Below are 26,303 nucleotides of genomic sequence, written 5' to 3' on the forward strand. Positions count from 1 at the left end.
TGATCCAAGACTCAATTGGAACAGGGTAGAAGGACATGGCAAGGGAACAGGAGATGGGAAAAGGAGAGAAGAAACAGAGAGCCTTTTTGCGGAGAGTCTGAACTTCACTTCCTTGAAAAGCTCCAGGCGTGCAGAGTTGCAGTCTAAAAGGACAGGTCAGCCAGATGGGAGTGTTTAGGTCACACTTTTGGAACAATGTTCTGCAGGATGTGAGGATGAGAGGGAAGCAGGAAGCAGAAAGCCCCCCCCCCCAACTATTCATATAGTGAAGCCTCATAGAACATCCACATACTTTGTTCTCTCTGCCTGACCACGTTCATCTCCCTAGAGACTGGATCCAGATCTAGACAGAAAGATGAGAAGTCTGCCCTGAAAGTCTGAGTGTATTGAACTTCATAGATGGAGTTTAACCAGCAGACTACAAAGGTTTTGCTGGAGGGATTTCTTTACTGTAGTGTGGATTTGGAGATTTTTAACGGACTCTTTAAGGATAGATACAGCAATCTAGAAAAAGTACCTCTGGTAAGATGAGTGCAATTGAAAAGCTAGAAATGGGGTCTGTGGCATAGTAGTTAAAGCCACAGTCTGGGGAGCCAGCATCCCATATAGGCGCTAGTTCGAGTCCCAGCTGTTCCAATTCCCATTCAGCTCCCTGCTAATGGCCTCGGAAAGCAGGGGAGATGGCCCAACTTCTTGAGCCCCTGCACCCACACAAGAGACCTAGATGAAGCTCCTGCTTCCTGGGTTCAGATTGGCTCAGTTCTGACCATTGTGGCTATTTACAGAGTGAACCAATGGATGGAAGACCCCTCTCTCACCCTTTCTCTGTAACTCTGCTTTTCAAATAAATAAATAAATAAATCTTTAATAAAAGAAAATCTAGAAATGTATGTAGGGTATTTGGAGACCTTGATGGTCTGAGTGCAGTGAAAAAGATGGTTTGAATGCAGAAGGATTTGTCTTGGGCAGAGGTGAGGTGTGGGAAGGTAGGGAAAGGGTAGGGATCTTGGGATTAATTCTAGTGGTAATGGGAAACCACTGAGGATTTTAAACTCATATTTAAAAAAGAATGTATGAGAGATGTGGACAGTTGTATGGCATCTCCTTGAAAAATTTTGAGTCCAGGTACCAGGCTCCTTGTTCTCAGTGATGAATTTTAGCAAAGGAAAATGGAACAAAACCTGGCCTATTTGACCCTCTGTAACCCAACAGAGTGATGGGGAGTTTCTGTGCCAATGGTCAATGCCAACTGACAAAGGAAGGGGACTGAGTTATAGTATTCATAGCTACTTCTGCAAATTAGATTTATCTGTGATTTTATCTTTCCTTTCACTTTCTTGTGATTTAAATTGTTTTTCTGTGACAAACAATTGTGATTCTTATAATATGGAGAGTTATTGAAAAGTTGGTTACAACTTTCAAGTAAAATTTGTGAAACAAATTCAAGGGAGCTTTTAAACCTTTTTGCTGAAAAGAAAATATTACCTTTCATTTAGAAATGGTGTCTGCATTGGAAACAGTGGAAATACTTAAGTTGAATTGCTAAGAGCAAAAAGTACAGAAAAAAATCAGCAGGGTTTGTACCAGGCAGCAATCTGCCTCAGAAAACTTGGGAAAAGGAGAACTAGTACAAATATTCAGAAAGGCGTTCATCTAAAGAAACAGAATACATATGATAGAAAAGACTGGTGTGAGGGTATTTCATTAATTCAGAAAGCTTGTTTGTTCATTTATGTATTTGTTTGAAGAATTTGTCTGTAGAGAATTACAGTTTAATACCCGGGCAATTGCCAAGGGAAGCGAAAAGATTAGAAAGATTATTTCAAATTTCCAAGCACTTTGAGCTTCCACAAAGATCATTCTCTTCAGTAATGGACAAAAGTCTTTACAGTTAACACTTACCCATACTGAACAGTCTATGTGACTATTCTGATTGTGTGTGTGAGTGCATATGAGAGAGAGAGAGAGAGAGAGAGAGAGAGAGAGAGAGAGAGAATGAGAGAGCAGTATGGTGTTAATTTTTTGAAGTATTTTGAGGTCACTTTTGATGAAGATGAGGAGAAAATATATGATATTGATGCCTTTTTTATCTAGAGCCTATCATGAGTAACTTAAAATATCAGTATTTTCTTGGTTTATTAAATCTTTGCAAAACTTAAAATTTCTTTACCAAAATTAGCAATAAGTTATTATAGAAAAGATCAAGGATAAATGTTACTACTGGTAATTATTGAGGAGCCAGCTACTAGTAAGGATTAGGGGTCTTAGCATTTTGAATCACTGTGTCCCCCCACAGAGATCTGAGATTTTACATTCTCCACATAAATATTTTTAAGGACCCAAATTAGTTCTTCAAGGTGTGAATGACAGAGCTAGTTTCCTTTACTTAAAAAAAGATTTGCATGATTTAGAAGCAGCCAGATGCCCTAGCCTTAAAGACACAGTTTACCCAAAGTCTGTCATCAGTGCAGCATATAATCTTGCTGATAGCAGTCTCTTTTGCTAGAACAGAGGAGTTATTAAAAGCACTGATCCAGAAAACAAAACTACTTAAAATGCCTTAAATGTATGTCTTATTTCACTAAACATTTATTCTTATAAAAGAGACCACTTTCGAAATTAATACAAAGAGAAAAAAGCTGGCAGCTGTAATTATTCTACACTCCCCCCAAAGTAGAGCAAAATATCAACATGGGGGTGGGACATCTTTTTTTGTCTGAACTTAGTTCTGATTCAATAAAAGTTAGTTTTTTTCTGCCCCAAACTCACAACAATGTAACTTAAAAAAGTTTCTAGAAATATTTATTGTATACAGCCTAGAAGATGAAAAGAATGTAACTATTATTCTTGGTTTGTTTTGAGGTTATTTACTTAGGGCTAAGCACCTCATTTTTCTTGTGTACAAAAAGTAATTATGCAGTCAAAAGAAATATAGCTCATATACTTCAAAACATATGAAAAATGTAAAACTTTATTACACACATTAATTTCTAACAAAGGACATCTCTAGCATCAGTGTAACTGGGACAAGCCAGATAACTGATGTATATATACGGATGTTTCTCCCAAATGGGTTTTATAAAGGCAAACAAACAAATAAACAATTTCTCCTTTTATGTCTGCCTCTCTTTTATAAATTTTCACTCCTCAATATGGGCAATAGTTTTGAGGATTTTTGCATTTGTGTGTACATTGATATATTCTGTTCAAGCAAGTCTTGCTAGCCCTTCATTTCTCATTTTATTGATTCAAGCTACTCAAGTTGAATCTATTTCTACATGTAGCAAAGCAAAGATATGAAAACCTACAAATTATGAACTAAATACATTCGTGGATTTTTCATCTCAGATCTTGCCCATTCTGCCTTCTGGAAATGTCAGTACATTGGAAAACCACGTTCAGTGTGGCCAGGTCTGCTCCATGTGCCCTCATTCTTTCATTCCCTGAGCGGCTCCTGGGTAACGAGGTCTGGACTCTTGCCACTCCAGCAGGGAGATTTGTGGCTTGACTTTGGTTGTCTTCAGGGCCGTGGCTGATTCACTGTGGGCATCATGCTGCACACTGTAGCATGGGGCTAATGTGAAGGACTAGGTGTTCATCTTGTACACGCACACACACACACATACTAATAAATATGCACATATCCATATACACACATATGCACATGTAAACACACACACATACATACCCACCCTTGCACATACACACGTATACATATTTGTTACTACAGAAACCATCTTATCAATGAAAGAGAAATAAATAGACTAAAATCCAAATAACAGATCTATTCTCAGATGAAGTAATAGAACTTAACATTTTAAACTTGCAAGCTAGAAACTTGACCTAAGTCGCTGTGCCAAATGCCTGCTCTGATGAAATATATTTTTATGGAAAATATCTGAGTGTCTACGTGTATAATTTTGTGTGTGAGTATGTATGTGTTACTGTATAATGTTCTCTGGAACATATATCCCTCAAGGCTAGCACTTGTCTACATCCCCCAGCACAGTACTATGCACATATTGGACAGTGAATGTTCAACAAAACAAGCATCTTGAATTAACCCTAAAGTATTTGGTAATGAACAACAAACAAGAAGATTATTAAGAATGGAGAGCTACAATTCCTGAAATTCAATGTGAAACAGTATACAATCAAGACCACATTTACCAAAAAGTAAAAGGATCGACATAACAAGTTAAGAGTAGGAATAGGAGAGGGAGGAAAACGAATTGCTGGGAGCGTGAAGGAGAGGGAAGCTAGGGTGGGCAGTATCACTGTGATCCTAAACCTGTATATGTGAAATACATGTAACTTGTATAACTTAAATAAAATTTTTGAAAAATATTTACATATATATTTTAGCAGTATATGTATTATGTAAAGCAAGGCACACTACCATCAAGCTCAAACATGCTAATAATTAAATTCCATGACATTCCTTAAAGTTCTTAAGGAAATCGGTGGCAGAAAATATGGGCCATCAAGCTAGAAAATAATGCAGATTTCATTTCCCCTGATCTGAGAGACTTCGCAAGCAGGCCCATTGTTGTTATGCAGGTGTCCTGATGTAACGTATGGGACATTTCTTCAGCGGTAGACAAACTCTTTAGTTTACTCTCGCAGCCATCAGGACTGAAAGCAGAATAGATTCGAGGAGAAGAAAAGATGAAATTGTTTTTGAGACTGGTTTGACTACGTCAATTTAGGAAACAAGCTAAGAAAATGATGCCTTCTCCCATGTTGGAGGTCATCATTTATTTGAATTAAGATGGAACATGAAACTACAGGATTGCTGGTTTTAGGAGGGCTGGGAAGCAAGACGGATGCAATTTTCTTCTATCTTGGAGCCATCCTAGAAGTTCTTTGCAGTGTGATTCTGGCAGCTTGTTGCCAGATACGATAGGAAGATTGTTACCTTCTCCAAAAGTTAAAGCTCAACTTGTTATTTTATTTTATTATTGTTTTTTTATTTTAAAAAAGAGTTGGAGGCAGCCAGCACTCTGGTCCAGCGAGTTAGGCTGTCGCTTGCAATGGTGGCATCCCTTAGTGGACTGCCAGCTCAAGTTCCAACTGCTCTGGTTCCAATCCAGCTCCCTGCTAATGCTCCTGGAAAACAGCGGAGTATGGTCTGAGTACCTGGGTCCCTGCACCCAAGTGCGAAACCTGGATGGAATTATATTCTCCTGGTTTCAGCCCAGCCCCAGCCCCAGGCATCTGGGGAGTGAACCAGCAGATACAAGATCTCTTTCTTTCTCTTTCTCTCTCTCCCTCTCTCTCTCTCTGTAACCCTGCTTTTCAAATAAATCAAATACACCTTCAAAAAAAAAAAGTTGGAGAACTTCACAGGGGGCAAAATAGAGATCAAAAGTGACAAAACAGATTTTTATCTCTGAATGACAAATTCCTGCATGGCCTTTAGCTGAGAGACTTTGTGATCCCATCCTCTCTTAAAGACAGGTGTACAGTGGCAGAGAAAGGGTCTCAGACCTCAGCAACAAAAAACAAGTTCTAATACCGTGGGTTCATGTTGCAAGAGAAACTGCTGCTTTTTCACAGTAGGAGACAGAGAGAGAGAGAGAGAGAGAGAGAGAGAGAGAGAGAGAGGAATATATATAGAGAGAGTTCCCTGATGTCTGCTTATCTCCCCACTCCAAATAAAGAAAAAAACTCCCTCAAACACCTCACTCCAAGAACAAGACTTCAAATCAGCACAGCTTTGGAATCCTAATGATTTCCTCAACTGACTTCAGAGTAGAGTTCTGCTTTGCTCCCCACCATTTTGATTTCCTAGCAGAAAGCACATCCTTAGAAGTTATTTTTATCCAATTTGCCATCTTCCGTCGTAAACCTCCCTGTGTCTCTTCATCCAGGACACTGCCAAGTCCTAAACTTCTTAGATGATAAAAGTCCGTAGAAGCACAGGATTTGCAACCCCTCCATCTTTGGTTTGAGCCTAACAAACAGGAGTAAACAACAACAACAAAAATTACTTAACTTCCATTGGCTAGGGATTGAGACAAGACTTCTCCCTGGCTGCATATTTGCATCTGTATGGTCAGTGGCACAATGGTGAAAATTTAAGTTCATATTGTCCCAAGAAATGGATTAAAAACAACTGGACAGTGGAGAAGGATGGCTTTTTTTTTTTGTGGACATATCACATGATTTCTCACTGATTATCAGCATTCAACCTCATGGGTTAAGCAACTTTCTTAGTGTTATTGAACTCAATACAATCATACAAGCAAACAAAGACTGTGTGCCTTGAAATCTGTTAAGCAGAGCAGATTTCAACTATTTCACATACTGCTGTTTTCACAGAAATAAATTCAGATATCAGAAAGCTATACTTTGACCCTGCATAAGCTCTCTTCTGGATTTTTTTATGAATTGGAATTGTGTTTGAGAGGCTTGTTTTCAAGAAATTTGTAACCTTGTTTTTATTTATTTATATTAAAACTTATTTGAGAGGCAGAGAGAGACAGAAAGAGAGAGAAAGACACACACACACACACACACGGGGAGAGAGAGAAGAGTGAGAGAGAGCGCAGCAGTTCCCACTCACTGATTAACTCCCCTCCTCGAATGCCTGCAGTGCCTGGGGCTGGACTGGCCAAAGATGAGAGCTGTGAGCTCAACGCAGGTCTTCCCTGTGAGTGGCAGAGATCCAGGTACTTGTGCTCCCACCTGTTGCCTCCCACAGTGCACCTCAGCAGGAAGCTGAAATCAGGAGTGGAGGTGGGACTTAAACTCATGCTCTTTGACACAGGACATGAGTGTCCCTAGCAGCATCTGAATTGGCAGGCCAAACCATCTATTCCTTGCAATCTGATTTTTACTGTTAATGATTCTGTATGGTATGTAACAGCTTCCAGGCAAGTTATATGCAAAGAGCTAAGAAAATCTTGAGCAGGCTAGGAGGCATAGGCGCTGTTGCAAAGGAGAACAGCAGAAATGATCTACAAAGCTGTATAGGATGGCAGGACACCAGAATATGCCATTTGCATTTATACCAGTGAGCCCAAGAGACGAGAAGAGCCCAAGGCTGGTATGACCAAAGGCAGACACACACAGGAAGGTGACATTCCCAGGCATTTTGGAGCTCAGGAAAGCCCCCCATAGAACCTCTTCCCCACAAACATTCTTCTTAGCAAAGGGGAAAGATGAATGTTCAGAGTTTCTGGCCTAGAGCCTAGAGCTTCATTCCTTGCATTTACACTCCCAGTTCTCCCTTTTGGCCAATCTTCAAACACGACAAAAGATGAAGGGGTTGAGGTCTTTCTTAAATGCAGCCTTTCAGAAGTTGATTTTTATGTTTGTTTTTCTTATAGAACTTTGGACACTAATGGAACATCCAAAAACTTGTATTTTCAAATGCCAGCTAATCAGTGCTCTCTACTGATTCTGACTTAGGATCTTCTTGACTTTCTTGGGTTTATACTGGTTTGTTTTGAAGACTGAGAAAAATACTTGCTAGACGATTGGGCAGAGGAGGGTTTTTCTTTTTTTTTGTTTAAGTCTTTGGATTTAGAAAAGTGAGATGGGTAAAAGGAAGGACCATGATTAACACACAGTTGTTAAGTCACAAAATCAATGAAAAGGGAGTTTGAGATACAAAAAAAAAAAAAAAAAAAAAAAAAAAAAAACACCTCTCCCTGTGCGTCACTACATACGCAGGAGGCAGGTCTTCCATCGGCAGGTGTTACAGGGATTGGTTCACCATCAGGAACTTGTACTGCTTGCTAATTTTATAACACATCCCAGCCAATGCTGTGAACCCAAGTATGCATCTCCCTTAGAAGTCCCGTTAAGTTTTGGTTTTACTTCGACAAGTAGGAATTTCTTGTTTTCTACTCCTGACACTTTATGGATCGAATGTTGCGCACTTACAAACTTACAAAGTTCATTTGATGACATTCCATCCAGTTTTCAGAGTCATCTTTGTCCTCTCATTCCTGAATTTGGAGCGAGGCTGAGCAAGGTCATATGTTGATACAGTCTAGGACCCTCCAACATTTGTAAAATGCCTTCAAATGAAACAGGAGCATACTGGTTAACATGCTACACCCTGTCTATAATTTGCAGCCTTACAAGGAGACAAAGACCCTCAGGCATCCCCTAATACAGTTGCAATCAGGATAGGATGATGGCCCTCAAAAAGAACATAAAATAATTGTACATAGAGGCTTATGCAAAAAAGCTTTGTTTCTAAATACTAGAAAGGCAGTCACCCCGAAACAATGGGGCAAATTAGCATGCATCCAGCCCAAGGCTCTCAGCTGCACACACACACACACACTCGAGCTCACAGTGACGGATGCCTGGTGCTTGCTGGGAGGGCAACACTAAGAATCTTTCTTGGGAAGGCAGCATGTCAGGTTTCAGACACTTTCCCTACAAATGGGCTCTCCCTGCTCAAAGGGAGGGCTTTCTGATCCAGATAATACAGTCCATTTACATGAAAAGATGCCGCCTTCAATGACATGATTAATTTCGGAAATACCTGGCATCTGAATGAAGCCGAGACTTCAAGAAATGACTGATGATGAGAAAAGATAATTAGGCAAATGTCAAGAGTCGGTGTTTTGCTTGGTGACTGGGGGGCTGGCCTGTCTAGGTTATCGTATCCTCCTTCCAAATGAGAGTGAAAGGCCTTTGTGGGAAGTTGGAGATGATCAACCTACGGTTACATAGAAACTCTCTTTAGCTCATGTTGCTCTGGGTTTTACCCCGTCAGGACCAGCAGGCACCCAGGGCTTACCTTCAATGACTTCTCAGCGAATCCCACACAAAGCTGGCCTTGTTTTTCACAAGGCCTGAAAAATGGAAATTTATCTTGCCTTCCATGTCATTTGTTCAGAAGTGACCTCTCTGTCCTGAGGCCTTTCAAAAATCTCATTGACTTCTCCTCCCCTCCAAAAAAGAAAAACAAAAAAGCAAAAAAGCCAAACACATTTAATACTCTGCAGAAAGGACTCGAAGACAAAGGCTGAGGCGGGAGGTGGTGCAAACCCACTTCCCCACATTGGTGTTGAGACCTTTCTTTTTTTAAAAATGTTTTTCTGTAAATGATGATTTTCTCAATGGGGAATATGAGAATGTCAGTGACCATAGTAATTAGTGATCGCCACAGGAGAGAATTGATAGAGGACAGGGGCACTCCCAGTGGACTAAGAGAGTAGTTCTTTACTCAAAAGAAAAAATCTCTTTAGAAAAAAGATTGTAACAGCGTCAAGAAAAAAAGGGGTTCTTTCTTTACTTTTTCTGTCTGTCAGTACTGCTTAATTCACCCAAATAGTTATTCATTAAAGCCTGTGTGTTCATAGATACGCAGTGGCCCATGAATGAATCTTAGCAATCTTAACTTTTCCACTTTATTCCCTTGGTGTCCAAAGGAGAAAGGTGACTCTATGAGGCCATCTCCAGCCATGGGCCACCTTCAGGGAGAGAAGAGGTGATTCATAGAATGATTTTCCTAGCAATACGGCATGTGCATGCCAAGTTTGGTTTACATCTGGTAATTGTTGCTATGGGGTGAATTATGTCCCCCCAAAAAGATCTGCTGATATCATAACCCCCAGCTCCCTGGAATGTGACATTTGGAAATAGGGTCATTGCAGCTCAATTAGTTAAGATGAGGTCATTCAGAGGTAGGACTGGCCTTTTAGTCCATGTGCCCATTTTCCTCATGAGACAACAATGTGGAGGTATGCAGAGAACAGCCTGCAACTACAGAAGCAGGGACTGAGTGATGTGGCTGCTGGCCAAGGAATGTCAGCCATTGACGGCCACCAGCAGAAGCTAGGAAGAGGCAAGGGTGACTTTTGCCCTGCACTTTTCAGAGGAAACAAATCCCCATGAACACCTTGATTTGGGCCATCTGTCTTCTGGGGCTGTGATGCAACAGACGTCTGTGTTAAGCACCCCCAGTTTGTGACGCTTTGTAAGGCAGTGGTCATGACACCAACATAGCAGGCTTATGAACTGCACGTGTTGTCTTTGTCCTTGATTTGAATCTTTAGGGTATAACCCCAATTTCTTCCTAGCAGAAAAATATATCTTTTTTTTTTGACAGATAGAATTAGACAGTGAGAGAGAGAGACAGAGAGAAAGGTCTTCCTTCAGTTGGTTCACTCCCCAAATGGCCACTACAGCTGGAGCTATGCCGATCCAAAGCCAGGAGCCATGTGCTTCCTCCTGGTCTCCCATGTAGGTGCAGGGGCCCAAGCACTTGGGCCATCCTCCACTGCCCTCCTGGGCCACAGCAGGGAGCTGGACTGGAAGAGGAGCCACCGGGACTACAACCGGTGCCCATATGGGATGCCGGCGCTGCAGGCGGAGGATTAACCAAGTGAGCCACAGCGCCAGCCCCGACAAATATCTCTTACTAAGAGACAGTGTTACCTGTTACAAATTCTCTGGAAACTGAGAACCTACCTCTATATGACTTGACAAGTGTAGACATATGCCCAGCCTAGATAAAAGGGCTAATCAAGAGCCATGGCAGGCCTCAGAATGAAATGAGTGAAATGCTCTATGTATTGAATGAAATGCTATATTATATAACACAAAGTGCAGTGTGATACTTATTAGTCTGTAACATAAAACGCGTTTGAAAGCAAGCCTGAGAGGAGAAACAAGCCCAAGTGCAACCTACTTCATTCCTTTGGATAAATACATTAAAATATATTCACAGTGCATATGTGAGGTCCTTCATTGAATCTGTTTCTAATAGCGAAGCAAAGCTGGAAAGAATTGAAATTACCTATTGTGTAAAAATTTCTACTTAAAAGGGGACAATTTCATACTCCCAGTGTAATTTTTAAAAGCTATGATCCCAAATAGTAAGGTACAAGTGGTACTACATCAGAAAATAACGTGAATAACTTGCCATGAGTTAATTCCCTTCAAGTTTTCAGAACTTGCTTAGGAAATTACATTGCTTAGTGGCAGGTTGTGCAAATGATAAAGTGTTAACTGTAAAAACAAAAAGGATTGCTCTACTATTTATAATTCATTTATATGACATTGTGTAAACATATTTACTGAAATATTTCATTTCTGTTGAGTTTTTGCTACTGTTAAAAACATTATCAGCACACTAAACAATTTTAAAATAAAAAGATATTTTTGGTATGCGGTCTAGAAAACTTCATGGATGGGAAAGGCTTTCACAACCCAAATACAACACAATTGTGTTTTCCTAGTTGCTTTTAATCATTTGTAACTCCTGAGATACTTAACATTTTATGGTTAAATGTTATCTCCAAATGAAGCTTTTCCTCTGCTTATGCATAATTTCATCTAGAAATTAATATCTCCCACTTACAATGCATCAAAAACTAGAAACATTTTCCTTCCTTAATGGTGTAGGAATTAGTGTAATTTTAAAGCACTCAAGGATATAATTATTTACACGTACTAGAAATATTAAGTAGAACTATTTGATAAAGGTATGTGGAAAGTTGGAGAGAAGGAAAACATTCCCTGAAGTTATAAATAGCAAACTATGTTAAATGTTTCTTAATAAGAAATAATTAGATTATGTGGACATTCCAGCTTGTAGAAGCATGTGTGCCTGGAATCCTTTGAACATTAAATATGTTTCTGTAGTTTCAGAATTGCAAAGTACTTGATCTTTTACTTTATTTTCTGTTAAAGTTAATATATATGTATATATGATTTTGGTATTGTTGGAAGTGATAGAAATAAATGAAGTGTTAATTTAATAAATGTGTTGCCAGTTGTGCTAAAATTGAATGCTAGGCACATATGTCAATTCGATGTATATACAGTTGTAATATTTTTATCGTTATTATGAAATGTGCTTAGTTTTATAAATGCATCTGCTCATTGTGATGATTCCCATGTTCAGCTTAAATGAGATTTATCATTTTTCTTCTTTTGTTTATGGAGGTACCGTTTATATTTCTTCTGTGATTGATTATATTCCTGGAAGGTCTTATGATTAACAATATAGTACAATTTTTTATTGAGTTATTTTACACACAAATGGTAGGGCCCAAAGGGTATTCTGAGTTTACTGGATTTTTCCCATACATGTGTTCCTTTCTGTATTGAGTCTGCTAATTAGTGTTTTTAAACAGCTCAACATAGGATTGTTGGAAGGTACCATATCAGGGATAATATAAAACTGTTTATGTGGAAGGATATATAAAATAGGAATGTGTTAAACCCAACACAAATTGAGTGGCAAGGGGCTACTACCAGTGCTAATTTTATGTTTGCTTTGTCTCATTTAATGTTAAGATGTCTGTGTGAGAATTGTGATGTGGAACATGCTGTACTTACAGATGGACTGAAGTGTGTCCATGTATGAGCTGCATTTGTTTGCAAAGTCGATGGCTAGCTTTATCAGAGAATAGCTGGAAGGACATATGAAGACTTGCGTGCGCGCGCGCACACACACACACACACGTCACATGAGGCAGCATTTGTCAGGTTTTTTCATTTACTCACTAATGCTTCTCCTTCTGTATAGAATTCTTTGGAAATTGCCATGGACAGTGCATATTGAAGGAGTGGAAATTGACACTCACTTTTGTGAGGACTGGTTTCTAAATAAACTATTTTTAACTCTTCTGCATGAGAGATTTGTCTCTTCTTCCAGTTCATATATCCAATCATTTATTAGTATCAGCATAGACTTATGGATATTTATTTTATATTAAAAACTACTTTATGTTATTTCGTTGCTCAAATTACCCTGGCTTTGAGTGTTGGAAACTCTATCAGTTGGCTCCCATGTTCCTTTGACATACTCTCATACTTTTCGGCCACTTCCTTTCTTTCTTATGCTGAAAGATATTCTGAGCTCCTATTGTACAAGGATGCTTCCAAAAGTATGTGGGAAAATGGAATTAAAAGATAAATTTATTTTAGGAAAAAAAATTGATGTCTATGTACAGTTTTTTCACTATATACATTTCCATGAATTTTTGGAAAAGCCCTTATATTACTTGTTCCAGTCTTAGAATTAGGCATTTCTCCAGGATCTCTGGTTTCTTTCACTGCATTTTTGTATGCTACTATCCATTAAAAAATAACATTTCAGTTGAGTAAAAAAGTTCCAAATGTTTAGAGAAAATATACCAAAAAGAGGTTCAAGATTTCTGCACTGAAAACTTCACATTAATGGGAGGAAATAAGGAGACCCAAAGAAATAATCATGAATGAAAAATTCAATATAGTAAAGATGTTAATTTCCCACAAATTGATTTACAGATACAATTCAATCTCAAACAAAATATCAGGGCAAATGTGAAAATTCACAAGCTAATCCTAATGATTACAGAAAGCCCTAGGGTCAAAAGTAGTCAAGATAACCTAGAAGAAGAAAAACTCAATATATAGCTAGAACACCTAAAGAAGTGTGATATTGGGTAAAGGCACACAAATAATGGAATAAAGAAATATCCTAGCAGAACAAATAGTCTTGAAGACTATATGGTCACTTGGATCCCCAACATTTGAATATGAAACACTTCAACCATAAAGCAAACTTTGAAATAAGCTTCCTTTCCATGCTACCCAGCAAGGGGTCCGTATGAGGTGAGGTTGTTCTTAATTCCTATCATCGGGAGCCCATGCTGTCCTGCAAATGAAGGAGGAGGATGACTTCAAATTCCTTACAGCAGGAACCCACCTAAGTGGTACCCACCTTGACTTCCAAATGGAACAGTACATCTACAAGAGGTAAAGTGATGGCATTTACATCACAAACCTGAAGAGGACCTGAGAGGAACTTCTGTTGGTGGCTCACACCATTTGTGTCCATTGAAAACCCTGCTGATGTTCTTTAATGTGCTGTACATTGCTATTTAATGCTATAATTAGTAATCCAATGGTAGTTTTTTCACTCGATGTTGCTATATGGGCAAAATGTTGAAATCTTTACCTAATATATACTAAATTGATCTTCTGTATACAAAGAGAATTGAAAATGAATCTTTACATGAATGGAAGGGGAAAGGGAGCGGGAGGGGGGAGGGTTGCGGGCAGGAGGGAAGTTATGGGAGGGGGGAAGCCATTGTAACCCATAAGTTATACTTTGGAAATTTATATTCATTAAATAAAAGTTTAATAAAAAAAAAAAAAAAGAAAACCCTGCTGATGTCACTGTGATATCCTCCAGAAAAACTGGCCAGAGGGGTGTGCTGAGGTTTGCTGCTGCCACTGGAGCTACTCCTGTCGCTGGCTGTTTCACACCTGGAACCTACACTGACCAGATCCAGACAGCCTTCAGGGGAGCCACGGCTTCTGGTGATTACTGATCTCAGGGCTGCTCACCAGCCTCTTACAGAGGTATCTTATGTGAACCTGTCTGCTATTGCTCTGTGTAACACAGACTCCCCTCTGCACCTGTGGACACTGCCATCCCATGCAACAACAAGGGAGCCTACTCACTGGGTCCTAGGGTGGTGGACGCTGGCCCAGGAGGTTCTGCACATGTGTGGTACCAACTCCCAAGCACACCCGTGGGAGTCATGCCTATTCTCTACTTCCACAGAGATCCTGAAGAGATGGAAAAAGAAGAGCAGGCCACCACTGAAAGGGCTAGGACCAAGGAGGAGTTTCAGAGTGAAAGGGCTGCCTCAGCTCCTGGGTTTACTGTTACTCCACCTGAGGTTGCAGACTGGTCTGAAGCTATGCAGGCGCCCTCTGTGCCTATTCAGCAGTTCCCCACTGAAGACTGCAGTGCTCAGCCCCCCACAGAAGACTGGCCCACAGCTCCCACTGCTCAGAGCCACTGAATGGGTGAAGAATAATCACGGAGTAGTCTTAAGCTGCTCTTCACGTCCTCTGAAGCAAAAATGGAAATGAGTTTGGTGGAAAATAAACACAGGTTTCTAAAAAAGAAAGAAAGAAAGAAAGATGCTTGCAGGACCTGCCTATATGTTCATCACCTACATTCTCCCATTATCATTTTCATAGAGCTTGCAAATTGTATATTTCCGTATTCATTCATCTACCATATTTTCTTGCATGTCAAGAACTACAAGCATTCCTATAATTTCCCCCAAATATTTCGGTATGAATAATATTAAGTGTAATTCAATATTTCTTTATTTCTGGTATAAAATGATTCATGGAATGAATAATTAAGGTTATAATTGTTGAGATTTAAGAAATATTTCCACTTGTAAACACAATCTCCTATCAAATTATAGAATATGTTCATCATACCAGAAAGATTCATTGTTTTCATTTCCAGTCAATGCCTGTTCCATTTCTTTGAGACAATAATAATTCTGTTATTTTCAATTTAGAGTTTTTTGTGTTTTCTATAATTTTATATAGATGGAATCGTTCACTGTGTTCTATTTTTGTGTGCCACTTCTTGTATTCGGTGTATCTTAAATATTTTTACATGTTGTTACATGCATTGAAAAGCTATACATTTTTATTGAATGGTACTCCATTGTATGAACATACCAGTTTGTTTATTGCTCCTTCTATTGATGGACAGATGGGCAGTTTCAAGTTTTTGTTTATCATGAATAAAACTGCCATGAACATTATTTTATAAGTCCTTTGTGGACAAAATATATAATTTCTGTTGCATAAATACATCGTAGTGAAACTAATGTGTCATAGGGTGGGCATCTATAAAGTTTGAGTTTTGCAAAATCTCTATTCTGCATTATTGCCTTCTCAAGTATTCAGTCCAGGAAATAAAGCAAGCGAAAAGACGTTGTTTACTGTTCTTGAGTTCTGAGTTCTCTAGTTAGCTTGCCTTTGTTTCTCTACCTTTCAGAATTTTCTTACATTTATTTTACTTCTAACATCTAAGGATTTCAGCTCTACTTTGTCATCTTGTTTGAAATTGTATTTTTGTTATCTTTTTGAATATGCCAATAGTAGATATGGGCAGGATCTGTGAGGCAGCATCTTTGATGGTCTCGATTTTCTGCAGGTGGAAGTGGGACGGAGCTTGCCATGTGCCTGGAAATAGGAAACAGAGTGGCTAGAGTTTATGAGTAAGAGGAAAGAGACAGGAGTCAGTTTATTACCAAGAGGAATTTCTGATCTCTGTTTCTTGGGACGCTTCTTTGAAAGAACAAAACTTGGATCACTCTTGAGGGATGTCAGATGAAGGGAAGAGGCATATGCTTGGGTGGAAGTGTGAGTAGCTCAGAGCAACAACAGAGGAAATAAGCTGAATGGGCATCTGCAAGTAGTTCCTGAAGTCTTTGAGGCAAAGCTAAGTGGTGTTTTCCAAAAACCATGAGAAGGATGAGGCAAGAAAACAAGGGTAATAACAAAATACTTGCCTTTAGTTGTAGAGAAGTGATGCAGGAAAGCTAGAGGAGAATCCCTCTGGTCCCCACCTCCACTGGGCTTCCTTTGTCTTCAGTAGTCACAATTGTAGCTGGAGAGAAGTCAGACAGATGTAATCTGGGAAAGAGTGTTGCTTGAAGAGAGATCCGACATGAGCTTAAGTTAGCTTTGAGCAAAGCAGTGAAGAGTTGGGAGGAAGCATGAAGTACAAAGGAGCAAAAAGCAATTTATCTTTGCAGTTAATAACCAGACAACTTTTACAATGGGGTGGTACTAGAGAAGCTGATTTTGTTGTTGCTTGTGAGAGAATAGCAAGATGAGAATGCCAAGGGAATAAGAGACAAATAGCAATAAAAATTACCAGGATTACAGTGCAGGAAAACAAAGTCATCAGTATAGAAAAATGCCCTCTTTTAACCATTTGTAGTTAGTTCACATCTATTTACTCACAGTTTACCTGCCATTTTACTTCTCATGTAGCACGTTACATGATGTTACATTGATGTTCCTATTCTGACACTTTATGCCCTGGTTTCAGGGCAATGCATATCCATTATGACAGTCACTTATAGGGGGCCGGCACTGTGGTGCAGCAGGTTAATGCTCTGGCCTGAAGCGCCAGCATCCCATATGGTCACTGGTTCGAGATGCGGCCAACTGGGAAGTGAACCACTGGATGGAAGACCTCTCTCTCTCTGCCTCTCCTCTCTCTGTGTAACTCTGACTTTCAAATAAATAAATAAATAAATATAGAACTGCAACCCTTTAAAAAAAGGAAGTCACTCATAAATTAGCCAAAATACATACATAAACACTATATATATGAATATATATATATATATATATACACACATATATAATGCATTCTTTAGCCAAGGAAGATTTTTTGACACCAGGAGATTGTTTGACACAGGAAGATTTTTTCACACACACACACACACACACACTTAAACACATAATGTGCAAATCTTTTTGTGTTCTGGTGTCAAAAAAATCTTTCTTGCCTAAGGAATGCATTACAAATATATTTGAAATAATGTATGCCTCAAGCAGTGAGTGTCTTTTTTGAGTTACTTTTATTTCTGTCTCACTTTGAAAGCCAAATATCTTTATAAGATACTGCACAGAAATTTGTTTGCTGATTAAGAAATTTACTGATGACTCCCTAAGGCATCTTGGCGACATGGTTGATCATGACATCAGACAGCTGTTGCCACGTATGGTACATTCCTTTGCTTCTGAGGTTGACCCAAGTGCCCCAGGAGATTAGGGCTATGCTCAGTGGGCAGGGCTGGGTGCCATGTAATGCTACAGGATAAGCATGGAGATGTGCTTGAATGCATTAATCTTATTTGAGGATTTGAGAGAAAATTCATGGGGAAGAAAAGTAGTTTTGTATACACAGCAAGATGAAAAGAATAATATTTTCCATGCCAGACAATTTTAAATTCTTCACAAAAACACAGAAAGTAGATTAAGGAATAAGTGCAAAACGTAGAACTGTGACATTGTCCCCTAATTGTGATTAGTGCTGCAAACTCATCAAAGAGAAGTGAAGGTGCCTGTTGGGGTATTGGGAACTAATGACATAGCCCAGTGGCTGGTGTTCTTTCTCCTGCGATAACCAGCTGGAAGATGGGATTTATTGGTGAGTCTCAGAAGATTTACATGGCTAGAATTTTGGAAAAATGAGTTTATCCCCTGAGATCTGGGGTTTTTAACATTTGACAGTATACACACAAAAATGTTTCCCACAACTACTCTTTCTGCTCTGATTATACTCAAATGTTCTGTTTACAAACATACTCCTATTCTTAGTTCTATTTTCCTTCCCCGTGAAATCCTTGGTAATACAAAAGCACTGACAATTCTAGAATTTGACATTTATGTGTTAATCTTCATTTGCTTTTCCAATGTTAGATAATATAAATGTATGAACTTCCCCATGACAGCTGAATACAGTTCCTCAACAGACAGAACAGTGAGAAGAGTTCAAGACTCCTGGAAACCACCGAGACTGTGGCAGGTGGGACGTTCTGCTGGATGATCCTACTAATAAACTTGAAGAGCTTGATAAGAGCTTAGTGCATAACAACTTGAGAAACCGTAGTCAAGCTAAACAGCAGTAAACCTAACAAGTATGGAATGTACTTAGATGCTTTTCCAGATTTTTACTGTTGTAAAGAGGTGGATGTCTCCATGTTTTGATATTGCCTGGGGAACCTGTGAGCAAAATCTACAAAATGTTGTTGCTCTACATCAATTTTAGGAGAACTGATGCCTTAACACTATTGAATCTTCCAATCCACTAATGTATCTTTTAATTTTTTAGGTCTTCTTTCATTTATTTTCATCAGTGTTTTTTTTTAAATTTCAGGATACATATTCTGAATGTATTTTGTTAGGATTACACTAAGAATTTAGTTTTTTGGTTCTGTTGTAGTAGGTACTGTCATAGTTAATTTTATGGTATCAACTTGACTGGATTAAGGACTACATAGAAACCAAGGAAAGTGTTATTGTGTATCTGTGAGGGTGTTTCTAAATGGGACTAGTATGTAGATCTGAGTGGGCCAGGTGGGAAGGTTCTGCCTCATTGTGGGTGGGCGTCACGCACTGGCTGGAGGTCTAGGAGAGCAAACACAGGTGAATCAGTCTTTTGCTTGGAGAGCTTGGATGAACTTGATTCCTCCTTGGACATCAGGTGCTGGTCGTTGGACCCCAGGACTTAGACAAGTGGTCCTCTTACAGGAACTCAGGCTTTTGACTTTGAACTGAGAGTTGCACCCAGCTTCTCTGTTCCTGAATCTCTTAGAATTTAGACGGAGCCGTGTTACAGGCATCCCAGGGCCTCCATTCTGCAGATGACTTGTCATGGGACTTCTCAGCTTTCATCATCAAGAGATCAAGTTATCCTAATAAATCCACTTCAGATATCAGTATACATATCCTATTGATTCTGTCCCTCTAGAGAGCTCAGACTAATACAGGTACTTTTTCTGAAATTTATATTCCAATTGTTCATTTCTAGGATATAGAGATAGTTTTTGGTGCATAATGGCCTAGTGTTTTACAGCTTTACAGAACTCATTTGGTATTAGGAGGAGACTTTTTTTTTTTTCCCAAAGAAGCCTTTTTATTTAATGAGTACAAATTTCATAATTACAACTTTAGGAATGTAGTGGTTCTTCCCCCCATACCTGCCCTCCTATCCTCCTCCCATCCCACCTCCTCCTCTCTCTCCCATCTCATTCTCCACTAAGATTTGTTTTTAATTAACTTTCTACACAGAAGACCAACCCTATACTAAGTAAAGATTAACAATTTGGACACACACACACAAAATATAAAAAACTGTTTGAGAACAAGTTTTACAGTTAATTTTCATAGTAGAACTCATTAAGGACAGAGGTCCTGCATGGGGAGTAAGTGCACAGTGACTCGTGTTGCTTATTTAACAATTGACAGTCTTATTTATGACATCAGTGATCACCCAAGGCTCTTGACATGAGCTGCCAAGGCTATCGAAGCCTTCTGAGTCCTCAATATCAGGAGGTTTTTAATAGACACTGTGGGATTTTCCACAGATATTTTTATTCCTTTATTTCTAATCTAAATTTTAAATTCATTTTCTTATCTTAGGACATGGAATAGAACTTCCAGGATCATGTTGAACCTGGTGTTAAGAGGATATTCTTTTCTCTTTCCTAATCCCAAATGGAAACATTCAGTCTTTCACTATTTCAAGATTCCAATTATATGTGTGTTAGACTGTATGATATTGCCCCATAGCTCTTGGATATTTTACTTTTAAAATTCATCTCTTTCCTTCTTTCTTTTTTTTTTTAAGACTTATTTATTCACCTAAAAGGCAGAGCTACAGAGAGGCAGAGGCAGACGCAGAGAGAGAGAGAGAGAGAGAGAGAGAGAGGTCTCCCATCCACTGACTCACTCCCCAAATGGCCACAAAGCTGGAGCTGGGCTGATCCTCTGGGAGCCTCCTCTGCATCTTTCACGAGGGCACAGGGGCCCAAGGGCTTGGGGCCATCCTCCACTGCTCTCTCAGGCCATAGCAGAGATCTGAATCAGAAGTGGAGCAGCTGGGACTCAAATTGGCACCCACAAGAGATGCTGGCACTGCACGCAGTGGCCTCATATGCCACGCCACAGCCCTGACCTCTAATTCATTTCTTATCTTTTTAAAAATTTTTTATTTTTTTTACAGGCAGAGTTAGACAGTGAGAGAGAGAGAGAGAAAGAGAGAGAGAGAGAGGGGGGCAGAGAGAAAGGTCTTCCTTCCATTGGTTCACCCCTGAAATGGCCGCCACAGCCAGTTCGCTGCACTGATCCAAAGCCAGGAGACAGGTGCTTCCTCCTGGTCCCCCATATGGGTGCAGGGCCCAAGCACTTGGGCCATCCTCCACTGCCTTCCCGGGTCACAGCAGAGAGCTCGACTGGAAGAGGAGCAACCGGGACAGAACAGCTGGGACTAGAACCCAGGGTGCCAGCGCTGCAGGTGAAGGATTAGCCAAGTGGGCTGCAGCGCCATCCTATCTTCGTGTTTTAGTTTGGGCAACTTCTATTGACCTAACTTCAATGTCACTGATTCTTTTTTTAGCCATATCAAACCTACTTGAAGACTTTGCTGAAGGCATTTGTATCACTGTGTTCTTATTTGTAACATTTTCATTATATTATTTTTTATGGTTTAGTTCTCTTCAAATTACCCATCTGATCTTTCAAGTTGCTCATATTTGTATTAGAGCCCTTTATTTTTATTATTATTTTTTTTTACAGAAGATCAGTTTAGTATATATTTGGTAAAGATTTCAACAGTTTGCCCCCATATAGCAACACAAAGTGAAAAAAAAATACTGTTGGAGTACTAGTTATAGCATTACATAAGAGTGTACAGCACATTAAAGACAGAGATCCTACATAATATTTTTTTAAAAAATTAATTAATTTTCTATGCCATTTTCAATTTAACACCAGGTTTTTTTTCATTTTATTTTAATAGATTTAAGGTATATAAAATTATGCAGATTTATAGGATATGTGGTATTTCATTATGTGTATCTACTGTGTAATGTTCAAAGTAAATATATATATATATATTTTAACTTTTATTTAGTAAATATAAATTTCCAAAGTACAGCTTATGGATTACAATGGCTTTTCCCCCCATAACTTCCCTCCCACCTGCAGCCTTCCCATCTCCTGCTCCCTCTCCCATTCCATTCACATCAAGAATCATTTTCAATTATCTTTATATACAGAAGATCAATTTAGTATATATTAAGTAAAGATTTCAACAGTTTGCGCCCACACAGAACATCAAGTGTAAAATACTGTTTGTGCACTAGTTATAGCATTAATTCACACTGAACAACAGAGATCCTAATGTTTGCAAATATTTAACATTTCTTCATAGTCTTTAATATATTAATTATGGTTATTTAAAATATTATTTTAAAATTTGAGATAGGGAGATAGAGTCAGACACACAGAGACAGAGCTCCCATTCTTTGGTTCACCCCCTAAATATCTAAGATAGCTGGGGCAGGGCCAGGGTTAAGCCAGGAGCCAGGAACTCAATCTGGGTCTCCCACTCTGGTGACAGGGACCCAACTGCTTGAGCCATCATCCCTGTCTCCCAGAGTGCTCATTAGAAGGAAGCTGTAACCAGGAGCCAGAGCTGGGTGTTGAACACTGGCACTCCCGTATAGGATAGAAGTATCCTCAATGGTAGCTTCAATACTAGACAAAATGCCCTCCCCTCTTTTAAAATTTCTTTTGGACATTTCCAACATCTTTTCCATATCGAAGTACCATTCTATTGATTGCACTATTGTCAGTTGGTTGTTTTTTATTTTCTTTCCAAGTTTCATTTCTTGGTTATTATTGCTGTTGTAACCTGACATCATATGTACAACACTGGAGGCTGAAGTAAACAGTTTTTATGGCTTGAAATGGGCATACTTATGCTGCTACGAGACCCCAAATGGCTCTACACTCTCTGGCCAACCTACACACATTCTCCACAAATTTGTCACTAATTCCAGCTGACTCTTTCCTACTCATGTCTGGCGATGTCCGACCAAGCAAGGTAGTTGCTTACATTTTCACTCCCTCCAGCTACTTGTTTTTCCACATATTTCAGGCTACTCATGTCTGTGACCATAGCTCTATGATGACTTCGAGAAAAGTTGTGAACTTGCAGTTTGTCTGGATTTTTGTTTATGGTTGTAATAGTAGAACTGGTGCTCTTTTGAGGTCTCTGAACCCCTAGCAGTTTGAAATAGCAAAATTACATGAATAAGAAATATGTCCTACTACTACCAGATTTGAACAATCAAGAAGTATTTAAAATTACAAACTCACTTTCATTTACTCTTCTGTCCTATTCTGCTTCTGGTTTTTTCTTCTAGCTTAAAAAATTTAAATAAACATCTCAGAAAAATATGTGGAGGCACTAAATATCTCTCTCCCATTCTTACACCAAAATTGTCACCTCTTGCCTTTTTCTCTGAATATCTTTCTTAGTAGATTCATAGAGACGTTCTTTTTTTTTTTCCCACAGCTGTGTACTATGCCTTAGTTTATCTGATAGTTGCCTATGTTAGCCACTTAGGTTGTTTCTAATATTTTGCTATTATAAATAATATAATGGACAATTTTGGAGATATGTTAAGTTCTTACATATGCAGACTTATCTGTAATAGAAAATCAGAGAGTTGGGATTGCTAGAATTCATTCATAAGTTTACATGTTTGGCTGATTCCCCACATTTTATTTTCAACAATGTTTGTTTTCATTATTCTAGTGGAGTTTCTAGTGAGAACTAAGTTAGACATTAGTTATTAATCTACTGTCTTTGCCCAGTTCCTCACATTTATTCTTCAGTCCTCATTTCTCTTCCCACTACTCCATCTAAGCTGCTCTTTTAGTTCCTTATAGCTAAATCCAATGGGCATCTTTTTATAAATCACCTTGTTTGACCTCTCAGTTGCAGTGGGCAATTATATCTCTTCTTGGATCTCATGACTCCACTTTATTTTGGTATGGTTTCTACTTATTTACTGTTCCTTTTCATTTGCTTTTGCCAGCTCCTCCTAGGCACTCCAATCTCTTAGCTTTAGGAGTTCTCATTTCTACCTACTCACTCGCTAATTTCAGATGGTAGATGCAGAGGAGAAAGACATGTGAAATAAATGCCTTTCACCTTTGTAGACTCCAAGATCAGGAGAGACATTCCCAAGTAGTGACAAACCCCCCACAGGTCCCTATTCCACACAGCACAGAAGCAAAAGAGATAGAGTGAGGTTCTGATCAAGTACCTGAAACCAACTCCCAGAGTCCTCACGTGTTCAGTACTGTGCGAGAAGCAGTCCAGTGTTTTTCATGCTGGCAGGAGGGGTGCAGATAACTGAGACCAAAACAAAACAAAAAACAAAACCCCAAACACTACATAAATAAATAATTTGCCAAAATAAAGGATGTGGGGTTGTTTTTAGATATAAAGGAATACAAACATCAGAGAGGTTGTATTTGATGCGGGCAATGTTCTCATGATTCTTACAAAAATTTTACTTCTTTCACTTTAATATACCATCATCTCCAGTGGCAGAATAAAGTTTGTGACCATCTCCCAAAGTGAAATTTTGTAGAAGTCTGTTTTAACTAAAACATATGTGTGGAATTTTAATTCTACATCATGCATGATTCATGTTATTTTTGTATTAAATCATACTTCTATTTTTAAGGAATATGTAGTCTAAATTGCATGACACCGGATTAAGTATGCTTTTCTATTTTTAATAGTTATGTGTTTTTTTCCCTTCTAATATTTGCTTATTCAAGTAATTTATTCATAGTTTTATACACAATTTTCTTTGACCATTTTTCCTATTTTTTTTTTAAAGATTTATTTATTTAAGTGAAAGTCAGAGTTACACAGAGAGAGAAGGAGAGGCAGAGGGAGAGAGGTCTTCCATCCTCTGGTTCACTCCCCAGATGGCTTACTGGCCGGAGCTGGGCTGATCTGAAGCCAGGGGCCAGGAGCTTCTTTCGGGTCTCCACAAGAAGGGGCCCAAGGACTTGGGCCATCTTCTACTGCTTTCCCAGGCCATAACAGGGAGCTGGATCAGAAGTAGAGCAGCTGGGACTCAAACTGGCACCCATATGGGATGACAGCACTGCAGGCCACAGGGGTGGTCCCCTCCTATTGTTTTGTAAGAGCTTCGTGTTGAGGATAAATCTCATTTACAAACATGATTTCTCAAGTTCACATACACTCTGAACTTAATTTATATTATAATCTTTATTTCTGTGGGTACTGGAAACTAAATCCTAAACAACTCATGATTTTCCATCATTTTCTCCCAGACAGGGAAAATAAGCTTTATTGAACACTACAGATCATAAGATTTGATTAAACTGCAGTTAATTGACTTCTACAATTTAAAAACCACTGGGTCCAACGTTTAAAGACGAACAGATTTCACAGCAGGAGAAATTCAAATCTGTAGTTGCTGTTGAGGTGTCAGAATTATCTGTCTTCATTGGGCTTACAGTTTTGCATGGAAGCAGCTACCTGGAGCTCTGGAGCAGCTGCTCTTTTCGAAGGGTACCTGTGTGTTCTCCAGCTTAATATAGTCCCACCCTATGTGTTTTAAAAAATATGGGACACATTGGTATGTGCATGTGGGTATGCATTTAATGACCATATGTTTACATATAAACCTACCTGCAAATATGTAAGCACATATTTTTAAGTGCTTGTAGGAAATAATTCTGTTTGGATTTAAGTCACAGCAAACTACTGCTACTGTCTACTGCTCCCTGTTGTGCACCTGCATTCTTTGCTCATTTATGTTAACTGTGTAGTCCCTGTCATCATTCGAGTTTTCAATGCTTTCTCTAGACATTATGAAAACTGTGCTAGTGATAAACAACTTCATTAAAAAAATTGATATTTATACACTTGATCAGCTGGGAATTGTTAATGTAAAGTAATCTTCATATTTTATGTAGACTATATCATCAGGCATTTTTTTCCTATTTCTTGATATAGTTTCTAATCTGCTGTTTTATTTTGTACCTCTCAGTAGCTGAATTTTTATACTAGGAGGTTTGTCCTACCCCATCTGATAAACTTGTGAAATGATGTAATATATAGGATATATTTTAATCTATATTTATGTTTTATTATCTATATTAACTTGCTATTTGATAGATGAAAATGATCTGAAGCTCAGTGTTTTCCTTTGGCATACATGTAATATTTATTCCCTAGAAATCTTTTTTGTTACATAAGTAGAGAAATCACAAAGAAAAACTGGCACCGGACAGGATGATAGGTGTTGTATGATCAGATACTGGGCCGGAGGGGAAAAATAACTATAAATAAATTATATACACATATTAAGTTATGAAGAATGGTAGTGGTTTAGAAAGCACAATAAATTACTCCTCTACACCTATGAGTTCTGACCTATTAAGGAATAAAGAGTTGGTATGCAAATGGGATAATAATTATGGAAAAACCAAATCAAAATTGAATAGAAAACCTATTAATTCTTATGGCCAGAAGTCCAAATTGCTAAAGCAGAGGTTGATACAGGATTTTGACCAATTTTATTCACATTTAAGTAATAGTATTATAATTACTATGAAAATCTGTTTCTGTGGATCCAACGCTAGATAAACAAATCCTCACTATATATAGGCAGTACCTTTCTTTTTCCTTCTCCTGACTTGTAGTTACTATTTGAAATAGTATATAATATTATTATGAATGACAGCATGGGATAATATGTATTTAACATTCTTGGATTGCTCTGGTTTGTTCTTGTTTTGTGATTTTGCACTGTTTCTTATCTTGGTATATACATATGGCGTGGCATACAGGGAATGCTTTCTGAGGAAAGGAAAAGTTAACCTACCTCTGGCTTATAAAGAGTCTGTAACCATATATGTTTACAAATTGCCAACTT

General features: G+C 38.7%; 1 long non-coding RNA gene and 1 pseudogene across 1 annotated transcript in view; one reads left to right on the forward strand and one right to left on the reverse strand.

The window, feature by feature from the left end:
- The first annotated feature begins 399 nt into the window (after positions 1-399).
- Positions 400-14,777, forward strand: LOC133772346 (small ribosomal subunit protein uS2-like; annotated as a pseudogene).
- Positions 14,778-16,342: 1,565 nt separating this feature from the next.
- The window catches only part of LOC133772720 (uncharacterized), a 639,007-nt gene continuing 629,046 nt past the window's right edge, over positions 16,343-26,303 (reverse strand). The window contains exon 8 of the long non-coding RNA XR_009867809.1: positions 16,343-16,396. This is a non-coding gene — a long non-coding RNA (uncharacterized LOC133772720). The remainder of the gene's footprint in view (positions 16,397-26,303) is intronic.

The sequence above is a fragment of the Lepus europaeus genome, chromosome 13 (assembly GCF_033115175.1).
Source record: "Lepus europaeus isolate LE1 chromosome 13, mLepTim1.pri, whole genome shotgun sequence".
In the NCBI taxonomy this organism is placed as follows: domain Eukaryota; kingdom Metazoa; phylum Chordata; class Mammalia; order Lagomorpha; family Leporidae; genus Lepus; species Lepus europaeus.